This window comes from Staurois parvus, unplaced genomic scaffold, assembly GCF_062004578.1.
Source record: "Staurois parvus isolate SC_StPar_1 unplaced genomic scaffold, SC_StPar_1.0 ptg000792l, whole genome shotgun sequence".
In the NCBI taxonomy this organism is placed as follows: domain Eukaryota; kingdom Metazoa; phylum Chordata; class Amphibia; order Anura; family Ranidae; genus Staurois; species Staurois parvus.
This window is the reverse complement of record NW_028318588.1, coordinates 94,316-106,626: the sequence shown is the minus strand read 5'-3', so window position 1 is coordinate 106,626 and position 12,311 is coordinate 94,316. Positions and strand designations below refer to the sequence as shown.

The following is a 12,311-nucleotide window of genomic DNA, read 5'->3' as shown; positions in this document are numbered from 1 at the left end:
TTCATTCAGTTCCCCCCATCTATACAGGGGAATCCCTGCCACTGTGCCCTTGTGTTCCCCCAGCGGGGGTGGGGTGGGGGGCGGAAGCAGTCCCTGCAGGGAGAACACAATGGTGATTGCTAGCAGCAATAATCGCACGTAATATCTGCCAGGCGGGTTGTACTCGGGTGGATCAATTGATCAGCTTGGGTACATTCAGCCTGCCCATACACCGGTCGGATTTCGGTACCTGCTGAACCGGCCGACATTCCAACTGTCTATTTCCGGCCTTAGACAGGTGTGGTGACAGCATTGCTAATTAGTGGGGGCGGGGCTTTTGCATGGACCAGATCTAATGGAATTAATTTAACATTCATTTAATTAGTGGATAAGAATGTAAATCCCAACTCCAGCAAACATGTATTATAGCAGTTACAGATCAAAGGTTGTACACAAGGGAATAATGACTATTGAAAGCACCCCTGTCAAGGGGTAAATGGTTTGTCCCAACCCAACAGACTTTCTGGCAGGCAATCCATTATGTTATGGGGGATGGGGGACTCAGAAACAAAGACTGCTGCATTACTGACAGTGACAGGCTGGACCAGAGATGTCATTTGTGGTCAGAGTGCCACTTGTATTGTCCCTATAGGTGTGTAGTGTGAGCCGTGATGGTGAGATCTACAATACATCACATTGCAATGACCAGCCATCTCCTGTGTTGATGACTTTTAGATATAATATGCGCCTATAAACCTTGTGTGGGGGAGGAGACTGGTAGGGAAAGGGTTAAAAAATTACCCAGCAGCCCTCCCCCCCACATAGCTGGAGAAGACCCCCATATAATGAACAAAAATCCAAAGCAACACTTACCATTTACTTGAACAATGACCTTCCTGAATGGATGATGGTGGACGTTGTCCACGGTGAGGCGGACCTCGTAGGTTCCGCTGTCTCTGTGCAGGACCGGGCTGATGACCAAGGAGCAGTCCTCTTCAATTGAGCGGGTCAGATGCAGATGGAACCTTTTCCCTTGGAACTTCTGCAGGTTGATGTCAGTTTGGCGCAGGATGGTTCTGTAGGGACCGCCTCCTTCCGGAGTCATTCCCCACTCCATCCCAACATTGCTGGCTCCAGAGAGATCCTCTGTGGTGAACACACATGGGATCACCAGTTTAGATCCGGCTGTAGCCTCCAGGCGGTTGTCCAATTGCCGGGCATGAGCAAATTCCACACCAAATGCCAGCTGCAGAAAGCAGAAAGCAATGAAGACTCTTAGAAGGGTCATTGTGGAGATTTTTGTCACTAAAAATGGAAAAATGTGACAAAAAAAGAAAATACGAGTATTTTCCTTATAAATCAGGATGAAATCTGAGTATTCGCTGAGCAGATCACAAATTCAGACGAGAGAATTCACCGAGCAAATCAGACACGTGTGTTCTCTATGTGAGTCAGGCTCAAATGACACCCAGGAAATTCAAATCTCTGCCACTGTGATGTCACTGTGATGTCACTGTTGTCACGGTGATGCTGCTCGACTGCACTGCTGCGATTTGTTTTGTCAAATTCTTGCCTGCTGCTTGACCGCACTGCTGCGATTTGTTTTGTCATTTGAATTCTTGCCTGCAGCACTGCATTGCAAATGACATGTCAACAAAGGGTTGACCCCCCCCATGTTGTTTCTCCCAATGTATGACTGCTAGGGAAGGATTTCCTCCATTTCAGTACATAGAGGTGTATGGGGGGGGGGACTGGAGATGGGGGGCAGGACTGGGTTTTAGCTGCATTTCTTCAATTTTCTCATCTCCCTGACCTCCACTAAAAATAGATCCAATGATTTGTCAGTTGGCCAAATGTAACCGACACTTTGCTGGGAATAAAAAGGCGTCTTATCTCGGGGTGTCAAGTTTGTGAATTAACCCTTTCGCTGCCAGAGCTTTTTTTGCATTTTGTTTTGCACACATTGTTTAAAAAAATCATTCCAGGCCAGAAGATTACACAAAACCCCCCAAACATGATATATTTTCTGAAAGCAGACACCCTGGAGAATAAAATGGTGGTAGTTCCATTTTTTTTATGTCACACAATATTACCGCAAAGGTCTAAGAATTGCACAATTTCAGTAAAAAAAAAACCACTAACGTGGATTTTAGGGCAAACAAACGCAATATATTACCCACATTTTTGGTTAAATATAAAAGACGAGGTTGCACCGAGTAAATAGATACCCAACATGTCAAACCTTAAATCTGTATGCACCCGTGAAATTTTTATTATTGTTATTATACAGGATTTATATCAACAGTTTGCTTACAATATAAGGGAGACAATACAGCAACAATACTTTTCAGTACAGAAGGAATGTGAGGGCCCGGCTCGTGGAGCATACAATCTAAAGGAAGGGGGAGGTGGTACAAAAGGTGATAGCTGTGGGGGATGATCTGGTGGAGGTGATTCAAGTACAGTTCTTAGGTGGAGGTGGGGTAGGCTTCCCTGAATAGGTGAGTTTTCAAAGATCGCCTAATGGCAGACAGGATGGGGGCTGATCGGACATACTGTGGTAGGGAGTTCCAGAGGATGGGAGAGGCTCTGGAGAAGTCCTAGAGGCTAGCGTGGGAGGAGGTGATGAGGGAGCTAGAGAGGAGGATATCATGGGAGGAGCGGAGTGGGCGATTTGAATGGTATCTGTGTATGAGGTTGGTGATGTAGCTGGGGGCAGTGTTGTGGATGGCTTTGTAAGCTGTGGTCAGTATTTTGAATTTTATACATTGGGTTAGTGGAAGCCAGTGGAGGGTTTGGCAGAGAGGGGTGGAGGACACTGAATGGAGGCCAGTGGAGGGATTGGCAGAGAGGGGTGGAGAACACTGAATGGAGGCCAGTGGAGGGATTGACAGAGAGGGGTGGAGGACACTGAATGGAAGCCAGTGGAGGGATTGGCAGAGAGGGGTGGAGGACACTGAGTGGAGGCCAGTGGAGGGATTGGCAGAGAGGGGTGGAGGACACTGAGTGGAGGCCAGTGGAGGGATTGGCAGAGAGGGGTGGAGGACACTGAGTGGAGGCCAGTGGAGGGATTGGCAGAGAGGGGTGGAGGCCAGTGGAGGGATTGGCAGAGAGGGGTGGAGGACACTGAGCGGAGGCCAGTGGAGGGATTGGCAGAGAGGGGTGGAGGACACTGAGCGGAGGCCAGTGGAGTGATTGGCAGAGAGGGGTGGAGGACACTGAGCGGAGGGCAGTGGAGGGATTGGCAGAGAGGGGTGGAGGACACTGAATGGAGGCCAGTGGAGGGATTGGCAGAGAGGGGTGGAGGACACTGAGTGGAGGCCAGTGGAGGGATTGGCAGAGAGGGGTGGAGGACACTGAATGGAGGCCAGTGGAGGGATTGGCAGAGAGGGGTGGAGGACACTGAATGGAGGCCAGTGAAGGGATTGGCAGAGAGGGGCAGCAGTCGCTGATCGGTTGGTAAGGTGTATGAGTCTAGCAGCAGCATTCATAATAGACTGAAGGGGGGATAGCCTGTGTAACAGTAGACCAGTGAGGAGGGAGTTGCAGTAATCGAGGCGGGATATAACCAAGGCGTGGATAAGTTGTTTTGTGGTGTCATTGGTCAGAAAGGGGCAGATTTTGGAAACATTCCAAAGGTTGGGGTGACAGGTTTTAGCCAGTGATTGGATGTGGGGCCCAAAGGAGAGGTCAGAGTCTAGGATTACGCCTAGCACCCTGGCAAGAGGGGAAGGACCAATGGTTGTGCTGCTGTTCTTGATGGTAAAGTCATGAGTGGGGGATTGGGGGGGAGGAAATATTACAGCTCAGTTTTGGAAAGATTGAGTTTGAGGTAGTGGTGTGACATCCATGCTGATATGTCGCATAGTAGATTTGTGATACGTGAGGAGATTGAGGGGGTGAGCTGGGGAGTGGAGACATAGATCTGGGTGTCATCAGCATAGAGGTGGTATTGGAAGCCATGGGAGGTTATCAGTTGGCCCTGGGAGGAGGTGTAGAGAGAGAAAAGGAGGGGCCCAAGGACAGAACCTTGGGGTACCCCAATGGAAAGAGGGAGAGGAGCGGAGGAGTTGTATTTGACACTAAAAGTGCGCTGATTAAGGTAAGAGGAGAACCAGGAGAGAGCAGAGTCACGGAGGCCGATGGAGTGGAGTTTACTGAGGAGGAGCAGGTGGTCGACTGTGTCAAAGGCAGCGGAAAGGTCAAAGAGTATGAGTATGGAGTAATGGCCGTTGGTTGGGATGAGTATGGCGTAATGGCCGTTGGTTGGGATGAGTACGGAGTAATGGCCGTTGGTTGGGATGAGTATGGAGTAATGGCCGTTGGTTGGGATGAGTATGGAGTAATGGCCGTTGTTGGGATGAGTATGGCGTAATGGCCGTTGGTTGGGATGAGTACGGAGTAATGGCCGTTGGTTGGCATGAGTACGGAGTAATGGCCGTTGGTTGGGATGAGTATGGCGTAATGGCCGTTGGTTGGGATGAGTACGGAGTAATGGCCGTTGGTTGGGATGAGTATGGCGTAATGGCCGTTGGTTGGGATGAGTACGGAGTAATGGCCGTTGGTTGGGTTGAGTATGGAGTAATGGCTGTTGGTTGGGATGAGTATGGCGTAATGGCCGTTGGTTGGGATGAGTACGGAGTAATGGCCGTTGGTTGGGATGAGTATGGCGTAATGGCCGTTGGTTGGGATGAGTACGGAGTAATGGCCGTTGGTTGGGATGAGTATGGAGTAATGGCTGTTGGTTGGGATGAGTATGGCGTAATGGCCGTTGGTTGGGATGAGTACGGAGTAATGGTCGTTGGTTGGGATGAGTATGGGCTAATGGCCGTTGGTTTTAGCAGTTAGTAGGTCATTAGTGAGTTTTAGTAGGGCAGTTTCTGTGGAATGTTGTGGGCGGAAGCCAGACTGTCGGGGATCAAGAAGGTTGTTGTCGGTGAGGTAGCAGTTCATACGGTTGTGAACAAGGCGCTCGAGAAGCTTGGAGGCAAACAGGAGCAGGGAGATGGGTCTTAAGTTATTCAAACAGATGCGGTCCAGCGAGCATTTTTTTAGTATGGGGGTAACCAGTGCATGTTTGATCGGGGAGGGAAAGGTGCCCATGGAGAGTGAGAGGTTGAAGATGGGGGTTAGAGAGTTTAGGATAGAGCAGGAAGGAGGCTGCAACAGTCGTGAGGGGACAGGATCCAGGGGACAGGTGGTGAAGTGGGCCTTGGAAAGGAGTTCGGTAACTTCAGGGGTTGAAGGAGGAGAGTGTAGAGTTTGGTGTTGGGCCTGGTATGTTGGTTAGAGGAGGAAGCTTGACACTGGAGATCTCATCACGAATTGTGTCCACCTTCTTCTTGAAATGAGTGGCAATCTCCTGTGCAGTAAGTAAGTTGGTGGAGGCAATGGGGGGTGGAGTAAGGAATTAAGGGTAGAGAAGAGTTGATGAGGATTGGATGACAACAATCTTCAGTACCCGATATTTTCTATAGGCGATGGCTTACAAGCCCGCTACAGGTCATCAGTTTATCATTATGGAGGAGGTCTGGTGATAGAATTATCGCTCTCATTCCGTGCGGCGATATGTAACGTGTATATTGCAGTCAACATTTTCACACCTAGGCGCCCCCCAACATGTGTGTTGTTTTGGGGGGGTGGATATTATGTGCTTGGGTATAACTATTTGTTTGCTATAAAAGTCCCCTAGGTAATGATTTTTAGTTGACAGGTTCTCTTTAATGAGACATCCATAATCTAAAAGACCCCAAATGTCTCCTCTGGGCTCCACTGATTGTATTCCAAGGCAGAATCACAGGGTGACCCGTAAGTGATTCCATACAGGTCACAGCAGGACACACGTTCGCTTTCCTCCCTCTCCTCCACCTGCCAGGACCTGCCATGTTGGTCTCAGGCCTGCAGATGGGCAAGAACCCGGAATTCATGGTGGGTGTCTGTAGGTGTACTCTGATGGGGGCAGGTGATCTGTAGGTGTACTCTGATGGGGGCAGGTGATCTGTAGGTGTACTCTGATGGGGCAGGTGATCTGTAGATGTACTCTGATGGGGGCAGGTGATCTGTAGGTGTACTCTGATGGGGGCAGGTGACCTGTAGGTGTACTCTGATGGGGCAGGTGATCTGTAGATGTACTCTGATGGGGGCAGGTGATCTGTAGGTGTTTTCTGATGGGGGCAGGTGATCTGTAGGTGTACTCTGATGGGGGCAGGTGATCTGTAGGTGTACTCTGATGGGGCAGGTGATCTGTAGATGTACTCTGATGGGGGCAGGTGATCTGTAGGTGTACTCTGATGGGGGCAGGTGACCTGTAGGTGTACTCTGATGGGGCAGGTGATCTGTAGATGTACTCTGATGGGGGCAGGTGATCTGTAGGTGTTTTCTGATGGGGGCAGGTGATCTGTAGGTGTACTCTGATGGGGGCAGGTGATCTGTAGGTGTACTCTGATGGGGCAGCTTATCTGTAGGTGTACTCTGATGGGAGCAGGTGATCTGTAGATGTACTCTGATGGGGGCAGGTGATCTGTAGGTGTACTCTGATGGGGCAGCTTATCTGTAGGTGTACTCTGATGGGGCAGCTTATCTGTAGATGTACTCTGATGGGGCAGGTGATCTGTAGATGTACTCTGATGGGGGCAGGTGATCTGTAGGTGTACTCTGATGGGGCAGGTGATCTGTAGGTGTACTATGATGGGGGCAGCTGATCTGTAGGTGTACTCTGATGGGGGCAGGTGACCTGTACGTGTACTCTGATGGGGGCAGGTGATCTGTAGGTGTACTCTGATGGGGGCAGGTAATCTGTAGATGTACTCTGATGGGGGCAGGTGATCTTTAGATGTACTCTGATGGGGGCAGCTGATCTGTAGGTGTACTCTGATGGGGGCAGGTGATCTGTAGGTGTACTATGATGGGGCAGCTGATCTGTAGGTGTACTCTGATGGGGGCAGGTGATCTGTAGATGTACTCTGATGGGGGCAGGTGATCTGTAGGTGTACTCTGATGGGGGCAGCTGATCTGTAGGTGTACTCTGATGGGGGCAGGTGATCTGTAGATGTACTCTGATGGGGGCAGGTGATCTGTAGATGTACTCCGATGGGGGCAGGTGATCTGTAGGTGTACTCTGATGGGGGCAGGTGATCTGTAGGTGTTTTCTAATGGGGGCAGGTGATCTGTAGGTGTACTCTGATGGGGGCAGCTGATCTGTAGGTGTACTCTGATGGGGGCAGGTGATCTGTAGGTGTTTTCTGATGGGGGCAGGTGATCTGTAGGTGTACTCTGATGGGGCAGCTTATCTGTAGGTGTACTCTGATGGGGGCAGGTGATCTGTAGATGTACTCTGATGGGGGCAGGTGATCTGTAGGTATACTATGATGGGGGCAGGTGATCTGTAGGTGTACTCTGATGGGGGCAGGTGATCTGTAGGTGTACTCTGATGGGGGCAGGTGATCTGTAGGTGTACTCTGATGGGGGCAGGTGATCTGTAGGTGTTTTCTGATGGGGGCAGGTGATCTGTAGGTGTACTCTGATGGGGCAGGTGATCTGTTGATGTACTCTGATGGGGGCAGGTGATCTGTAGGTGTACTCTGATGGGGCAGGTGATCTGTAGGTGTACTCTGATGGGGCAGGTGATCTGTAGGTGTACTCTGATGGGGCAGGTGATCTGTAGGTGTACTCTGATGGGGCAGGTGATCTGTAGATGTACTCTGATGGGGGCAGGTGATCTGTAGGTGTACTCTGATGGGGGCAGGTGATCTGTAGGTGTACTCTGATGGGGACATGTGATCTATAGGGGTAATACTGATCTAAAAAATGCACTCTTTTTGGGGCAACCAATCCTGGTTCTGAGGGCTTTATTTTTTTTTACCTTCATGTGTTCTATGCATGAAGGTAAAAAAAACCTTCCGTGTGCAGCTCCCCCCCCCCCCTCCCAATTCTTTCTTGAATCCCCTCCGATCCAGCAACATTCTCTGCAGCCTCTGCTGTCTGGGTACTCTTCCTCCTCATTGGCTGCAACAGCAGCGGGAGCTCATTGGTTCCCACTGCTGTCAGTCACAGCCAGTGAGGCAATGAGGACACAGTGCCGGGGGTTGGCCGAGCCGCATAGAGCAGCGGACACATAGAGCAGTGGCACGGGGATGAGCATGCAGTGGTGCCCCCAGGGCAAGCGGCTTCACCTGGAGGCACTGTTTGAAGGGGAGGAGCCAGGAGCACTGGGGGGAACCCGAAAAGAAGAGGATCTGGGCTGCTTTGTGCAAAATCACTGCACAGAGCAAGTAAGTATAGACATGTTTGTTATATAAAAGAAAACAAGGATTTAGTGTCACTGCAAGTGTTTTCTGATGAGGGAAACTGATATTTAGGAGTACTCTAATGGGGGCAACTGATTTTTGGGGGTATTATGATCAAGGCATCTGATATATGGGGATACTCTGACAGGGGCATCTGGTATATGATGGTATTCTGATTTGGGTTCCTGATGTAGGTGGGCACTCTGATGGGAACATCGTATGTAAGGGGGTACTGTGATCTATGGGGATTCTGATTGGCAGCTTATATACAGTTTAGGGGCAACTGATATGAGGGTAATCTGACTGGGGTTCCTGATTTATAGGGGTCCTCTATTGGGTTCACCTCATGTAATGAGTTACTCTAATAGGGGTGCCTGATTTAAGGGGGCATGTGATGGCGGCACCTGATGTAATGTGATTCTGTTTTCTTTTACTTGAAATGTGGTTGTGATTGGCCTACTTTTTATGTTTTATGAAAGAGTAATTTATTTGTTTTACATGCTGTTTCTGTTAGAGAGAGGTGTCTGTGGAAGGCCAGAGCAAAAGGGCACAGCCATGAAGGGAAAAATAAAGGAAGAAGAGAAGTTCCCAAAAGGCAGAATCCGGAGCTCAGAGAACACCGGTCACCATGAACGACTCCAAGGCCAAGACACCAGTGGAAGGTCTGAGGATCCGCATTAAGCAGATGCCCTGGTTGGAGGTAAAACATCATCTATCAGTAATTCCTTTGCCACAAGTAACCCACCACTCCAGCCTGCTGATACTCAACACTACCCTCCAGTTTGATCCATTTACACTACAGTTCATTCTCCAGTCTAGTTGGACAATATTACAGGTCATCCCCAATTTGCCCCCTGAAGGCCAATATCTGGTGCAGACTGCAGCCCCTCACCCTCCATAGTACACCATTGGACAGCTGTGATTGCCATGGCAGTCTGTATACAATAGCCAGCAATGGAGATGTGGATGAAGGAATCAACTGGTTCATTTGTTTACCAAATGAGAGAACAGCGAGCTGTGTTTGGCGTCCAGCTCTTATATAAGGAACTGTTGGAGGCTGATATCCGGTCACATTCCTGTACTTGCATTGCTTGTATATAACAACTTTTGGTGGTTATACCAGGGTGATGCCTGCCTTCACCCCGGTACCGGTTTTTAGAGTCGGCGGTCGGTTCTCTTGTACAGGCAATTGTAGCGCCTAACTAGCCATTCGATTGCTTGTACAAGCAGCAGGAAGGGACCCCCCTGCCCCGGCAGTGGAACAAAGCCGGAATCAGCTTTCATCTGCTCACCGTTATAGTAAACCAGGAGGGATGACCTGACATCACTTCTAGCTTACTCAGACATTTTTGGCGCCATTTTTAAAAATCTGAAAGCATTCAAAAAATACCAATCTTGTTGTGAATGCTTTCAAGTGCAGAGTAGGAATCCCTCCATAAAAATACCTGTTACATGTCCATTGCTGTCAAAGGGGATGTTTACATTCCTTGTGACTGCAATATAAAGTCACTAATGCGCTGATCTTCAGCCCGGGTTCACACTGGTGCGGAATTCACAACTGTTTCTGTGTGAATTCTGCACAGCATCACAATTGCACCCCATTCATGCGAACCGCTGCGAGAGTGTATGTTAACAACACCTATGGGCAGCACAGTGGCTAAATGGTTAGCACTTCTGCCTGGCAGTAGTCGGGTCGTTGGTTCGAATCCCAGCCACAGCACCTCCTGCCTGCGGTTTGCATGTTCTCCCTGTGCCTGCGTGGGTTTCCTCCGGGTACTCCGGTTTCCTCTACACTCCAAAGACATGCTGGGAGGTGAATTGGCTCCTGTCTAAATTGTCGCTAGTATGTGTATGTATGATGGGAGTTAGGCACCTTAGATTGTACACCCCTTGAGGGTTAGTGACTGATGGGAATGTACAATATATATGTAAAGCGCTGCGTAAATTCACAGCGCTATATAAGTACCTGAAATAAATAAACACCTCGAAATCGGTTTGCAAAACACGGAGCGATGTGCGGAATCAGATCACATGGGTGTGAATACACATGTGATCCCATTCTAGTGCGGACCAAAAAAGGGGTCCTGCGCCTCTTTGGTGCGGATGTGGTGCGACTGTATGTATGATTCAAATCGCACCACACAGAATTTGCATGTGATTTGCACAGGAATGTGGAGCGGTTCCTGTGCGAATCACATGCGATATGCCGCACTGCAGAAGTGTGAACCCGGGCTCAATGTACGAACCTCTCGTGGGCTCAATGACGCAGTACTATAGATACAAAGTTGGCTTTGCAGCTCTCCAGGCACTCCACTGGGTGGCAGAAGATAATCAGCAGAGAGCGCACAGTCGCCCTAGTCAGTGTAACTCCGCTTTTATATGTTATAAAAACTTAAAAACAATCGCACTCACATGAAACAATGATTCATAGGCATATCAATCTGTGGTCAGTTCTCCTTGGCTCTTCTCCAGGGGTCAGCAGTAAAGCAGAGGGTGAGGCAGGGCAATGACAGATCTCAGTTTGGGGTGTGCAGCCGCTACCCCGCATGTGCGTGTCTGCTGCTTCCAATGCTTAGGAGAGGAGAAGGAGAACCTGCGTTTCAGGGGCGTGGCCTCCTTTGTCAAGTCACCCCCCCCCGTGGCATCTCGAGTCTTATATAGATGTAATCCACTTCCAATACAATTCTTAAAGGGGCGACTCAGAGGATTCCAAAACAGAGTCTACAGTGTACTTCCAGCCCCCAAAATAGATCCTAAAGGAGACGACTCTAGAGACACCCTGAGGGTGGGAGCAGCTGATGCTTCAAATCTGTCCGTGTATTGGTAGTAATAAAAGCCATGATCGGAAATAGAATTTTCCTTAGAAACATGTGCCTATAGCTCAAAGGAAAAGTGTTACAAAATATATTATATATTGGATTGCAACGCAAGTGTATAAAATTTATTTATATATATATATATATATATATATATAAGGAACTTTATCATATGGATGAAGATAAAATGGAGAGGTTCCGTAAAATGTGGGAAAAATGGGAAGAGTTCAGGAGAGCAAATAAATATGTTGAATTGAAGGATATGGATCATTAAAGGTAGAAATTGGATAAAAAAGGGAGGTGGAAAGCCTGAGGATTCCTATGAGCTGTGAAGAACATGGAGCTAAGAGAAAATAATGGGGGGGGAGGGAGCGGGGGGGGGGGGTTTGGGGGGGATTGGGGGGAGGGGGTGGTTTTGAGTGTGAGAAAGTAAAAACTGGGATTTTGTATTTTACACTTAGATGATATGATAGATCATTAATGTATGAAATATGTTAATATTTTTAAATTAATAAAATATTTAAAAAATAATATATATATATATATATATATAAAATATTAAACTAAAATCAACTGAAAATGTATATTCAATACCGACTAGCAGTTGTAGAATCCTTATCATCTTATTGTGTGTCTTGAGGTGATGGCTGACAACTCCAATCACACAATTGTATAACTAATAACTATTAAAAGGAATATATAAATTAATAATTAATATTAAGAAGATTTTTTCGATGAGCGTATTTATTTCCAATTCCTCATTTAACTCTTCTGGGGACATCGTATTAAAGTAAAAATCCAGAAAGTCTCCCGCTGAAAAAGTCTGGAGAATCTTTCTCCCTCAGGGAGTGTCATAGGGATGGCCTCTATACCAAAAAATTCTAGCCCCTGAGCGCTTCCTCCATGTGGGGTACCAAAATGGTGGGAGACACTTGTGTTTGTCGACTTTATGTTCGATAAACCGCCCATGCTCTCCAAACCTCCAAATGGTGCGCAGTGTCCTCCCAACATAGTAAAGACCACAAGGACACCTGAGACCATACACCACAAACTATGTTCCGCAGCTAATAACCTGTTTGATCTGAGAAACCTTTCCATCCCTCATAGTATCTCTCCGCTGATCCCCGCTGACTACAGATGACAGGTCTGTGTCTTCTCTGCTGCTGCTGCCGGACACAGAGCTGCTCGCTTTTCTCAATGGGCATTCGGATGAAAACGGACCACCTGTCCG

At 48.3% G+C, this 12,311-nt stretch overlaps 1 protein-coding gene across 1 annotated transcript in view; it reads left to right on the top strand.

Annotated features, from left to right (window-relative positions):
* RNF207 (ring finger protein 207) overlaps positions 1-12,311 on the top strand; it is a 124,158-nt gene that overhangs the window by 24,886 nt on the left and 86,961 nt on the right. Inside the window, exon 2 of the mRNA XM_089654708.1 lies at positions 8,779-8,964. The gene's annotated coding sequence lies outside the window, so the exon portion shown is untranslated. The remainder of the gene's footprint in view (positions 1-8,778; positions 8,965-12,311) is intronic.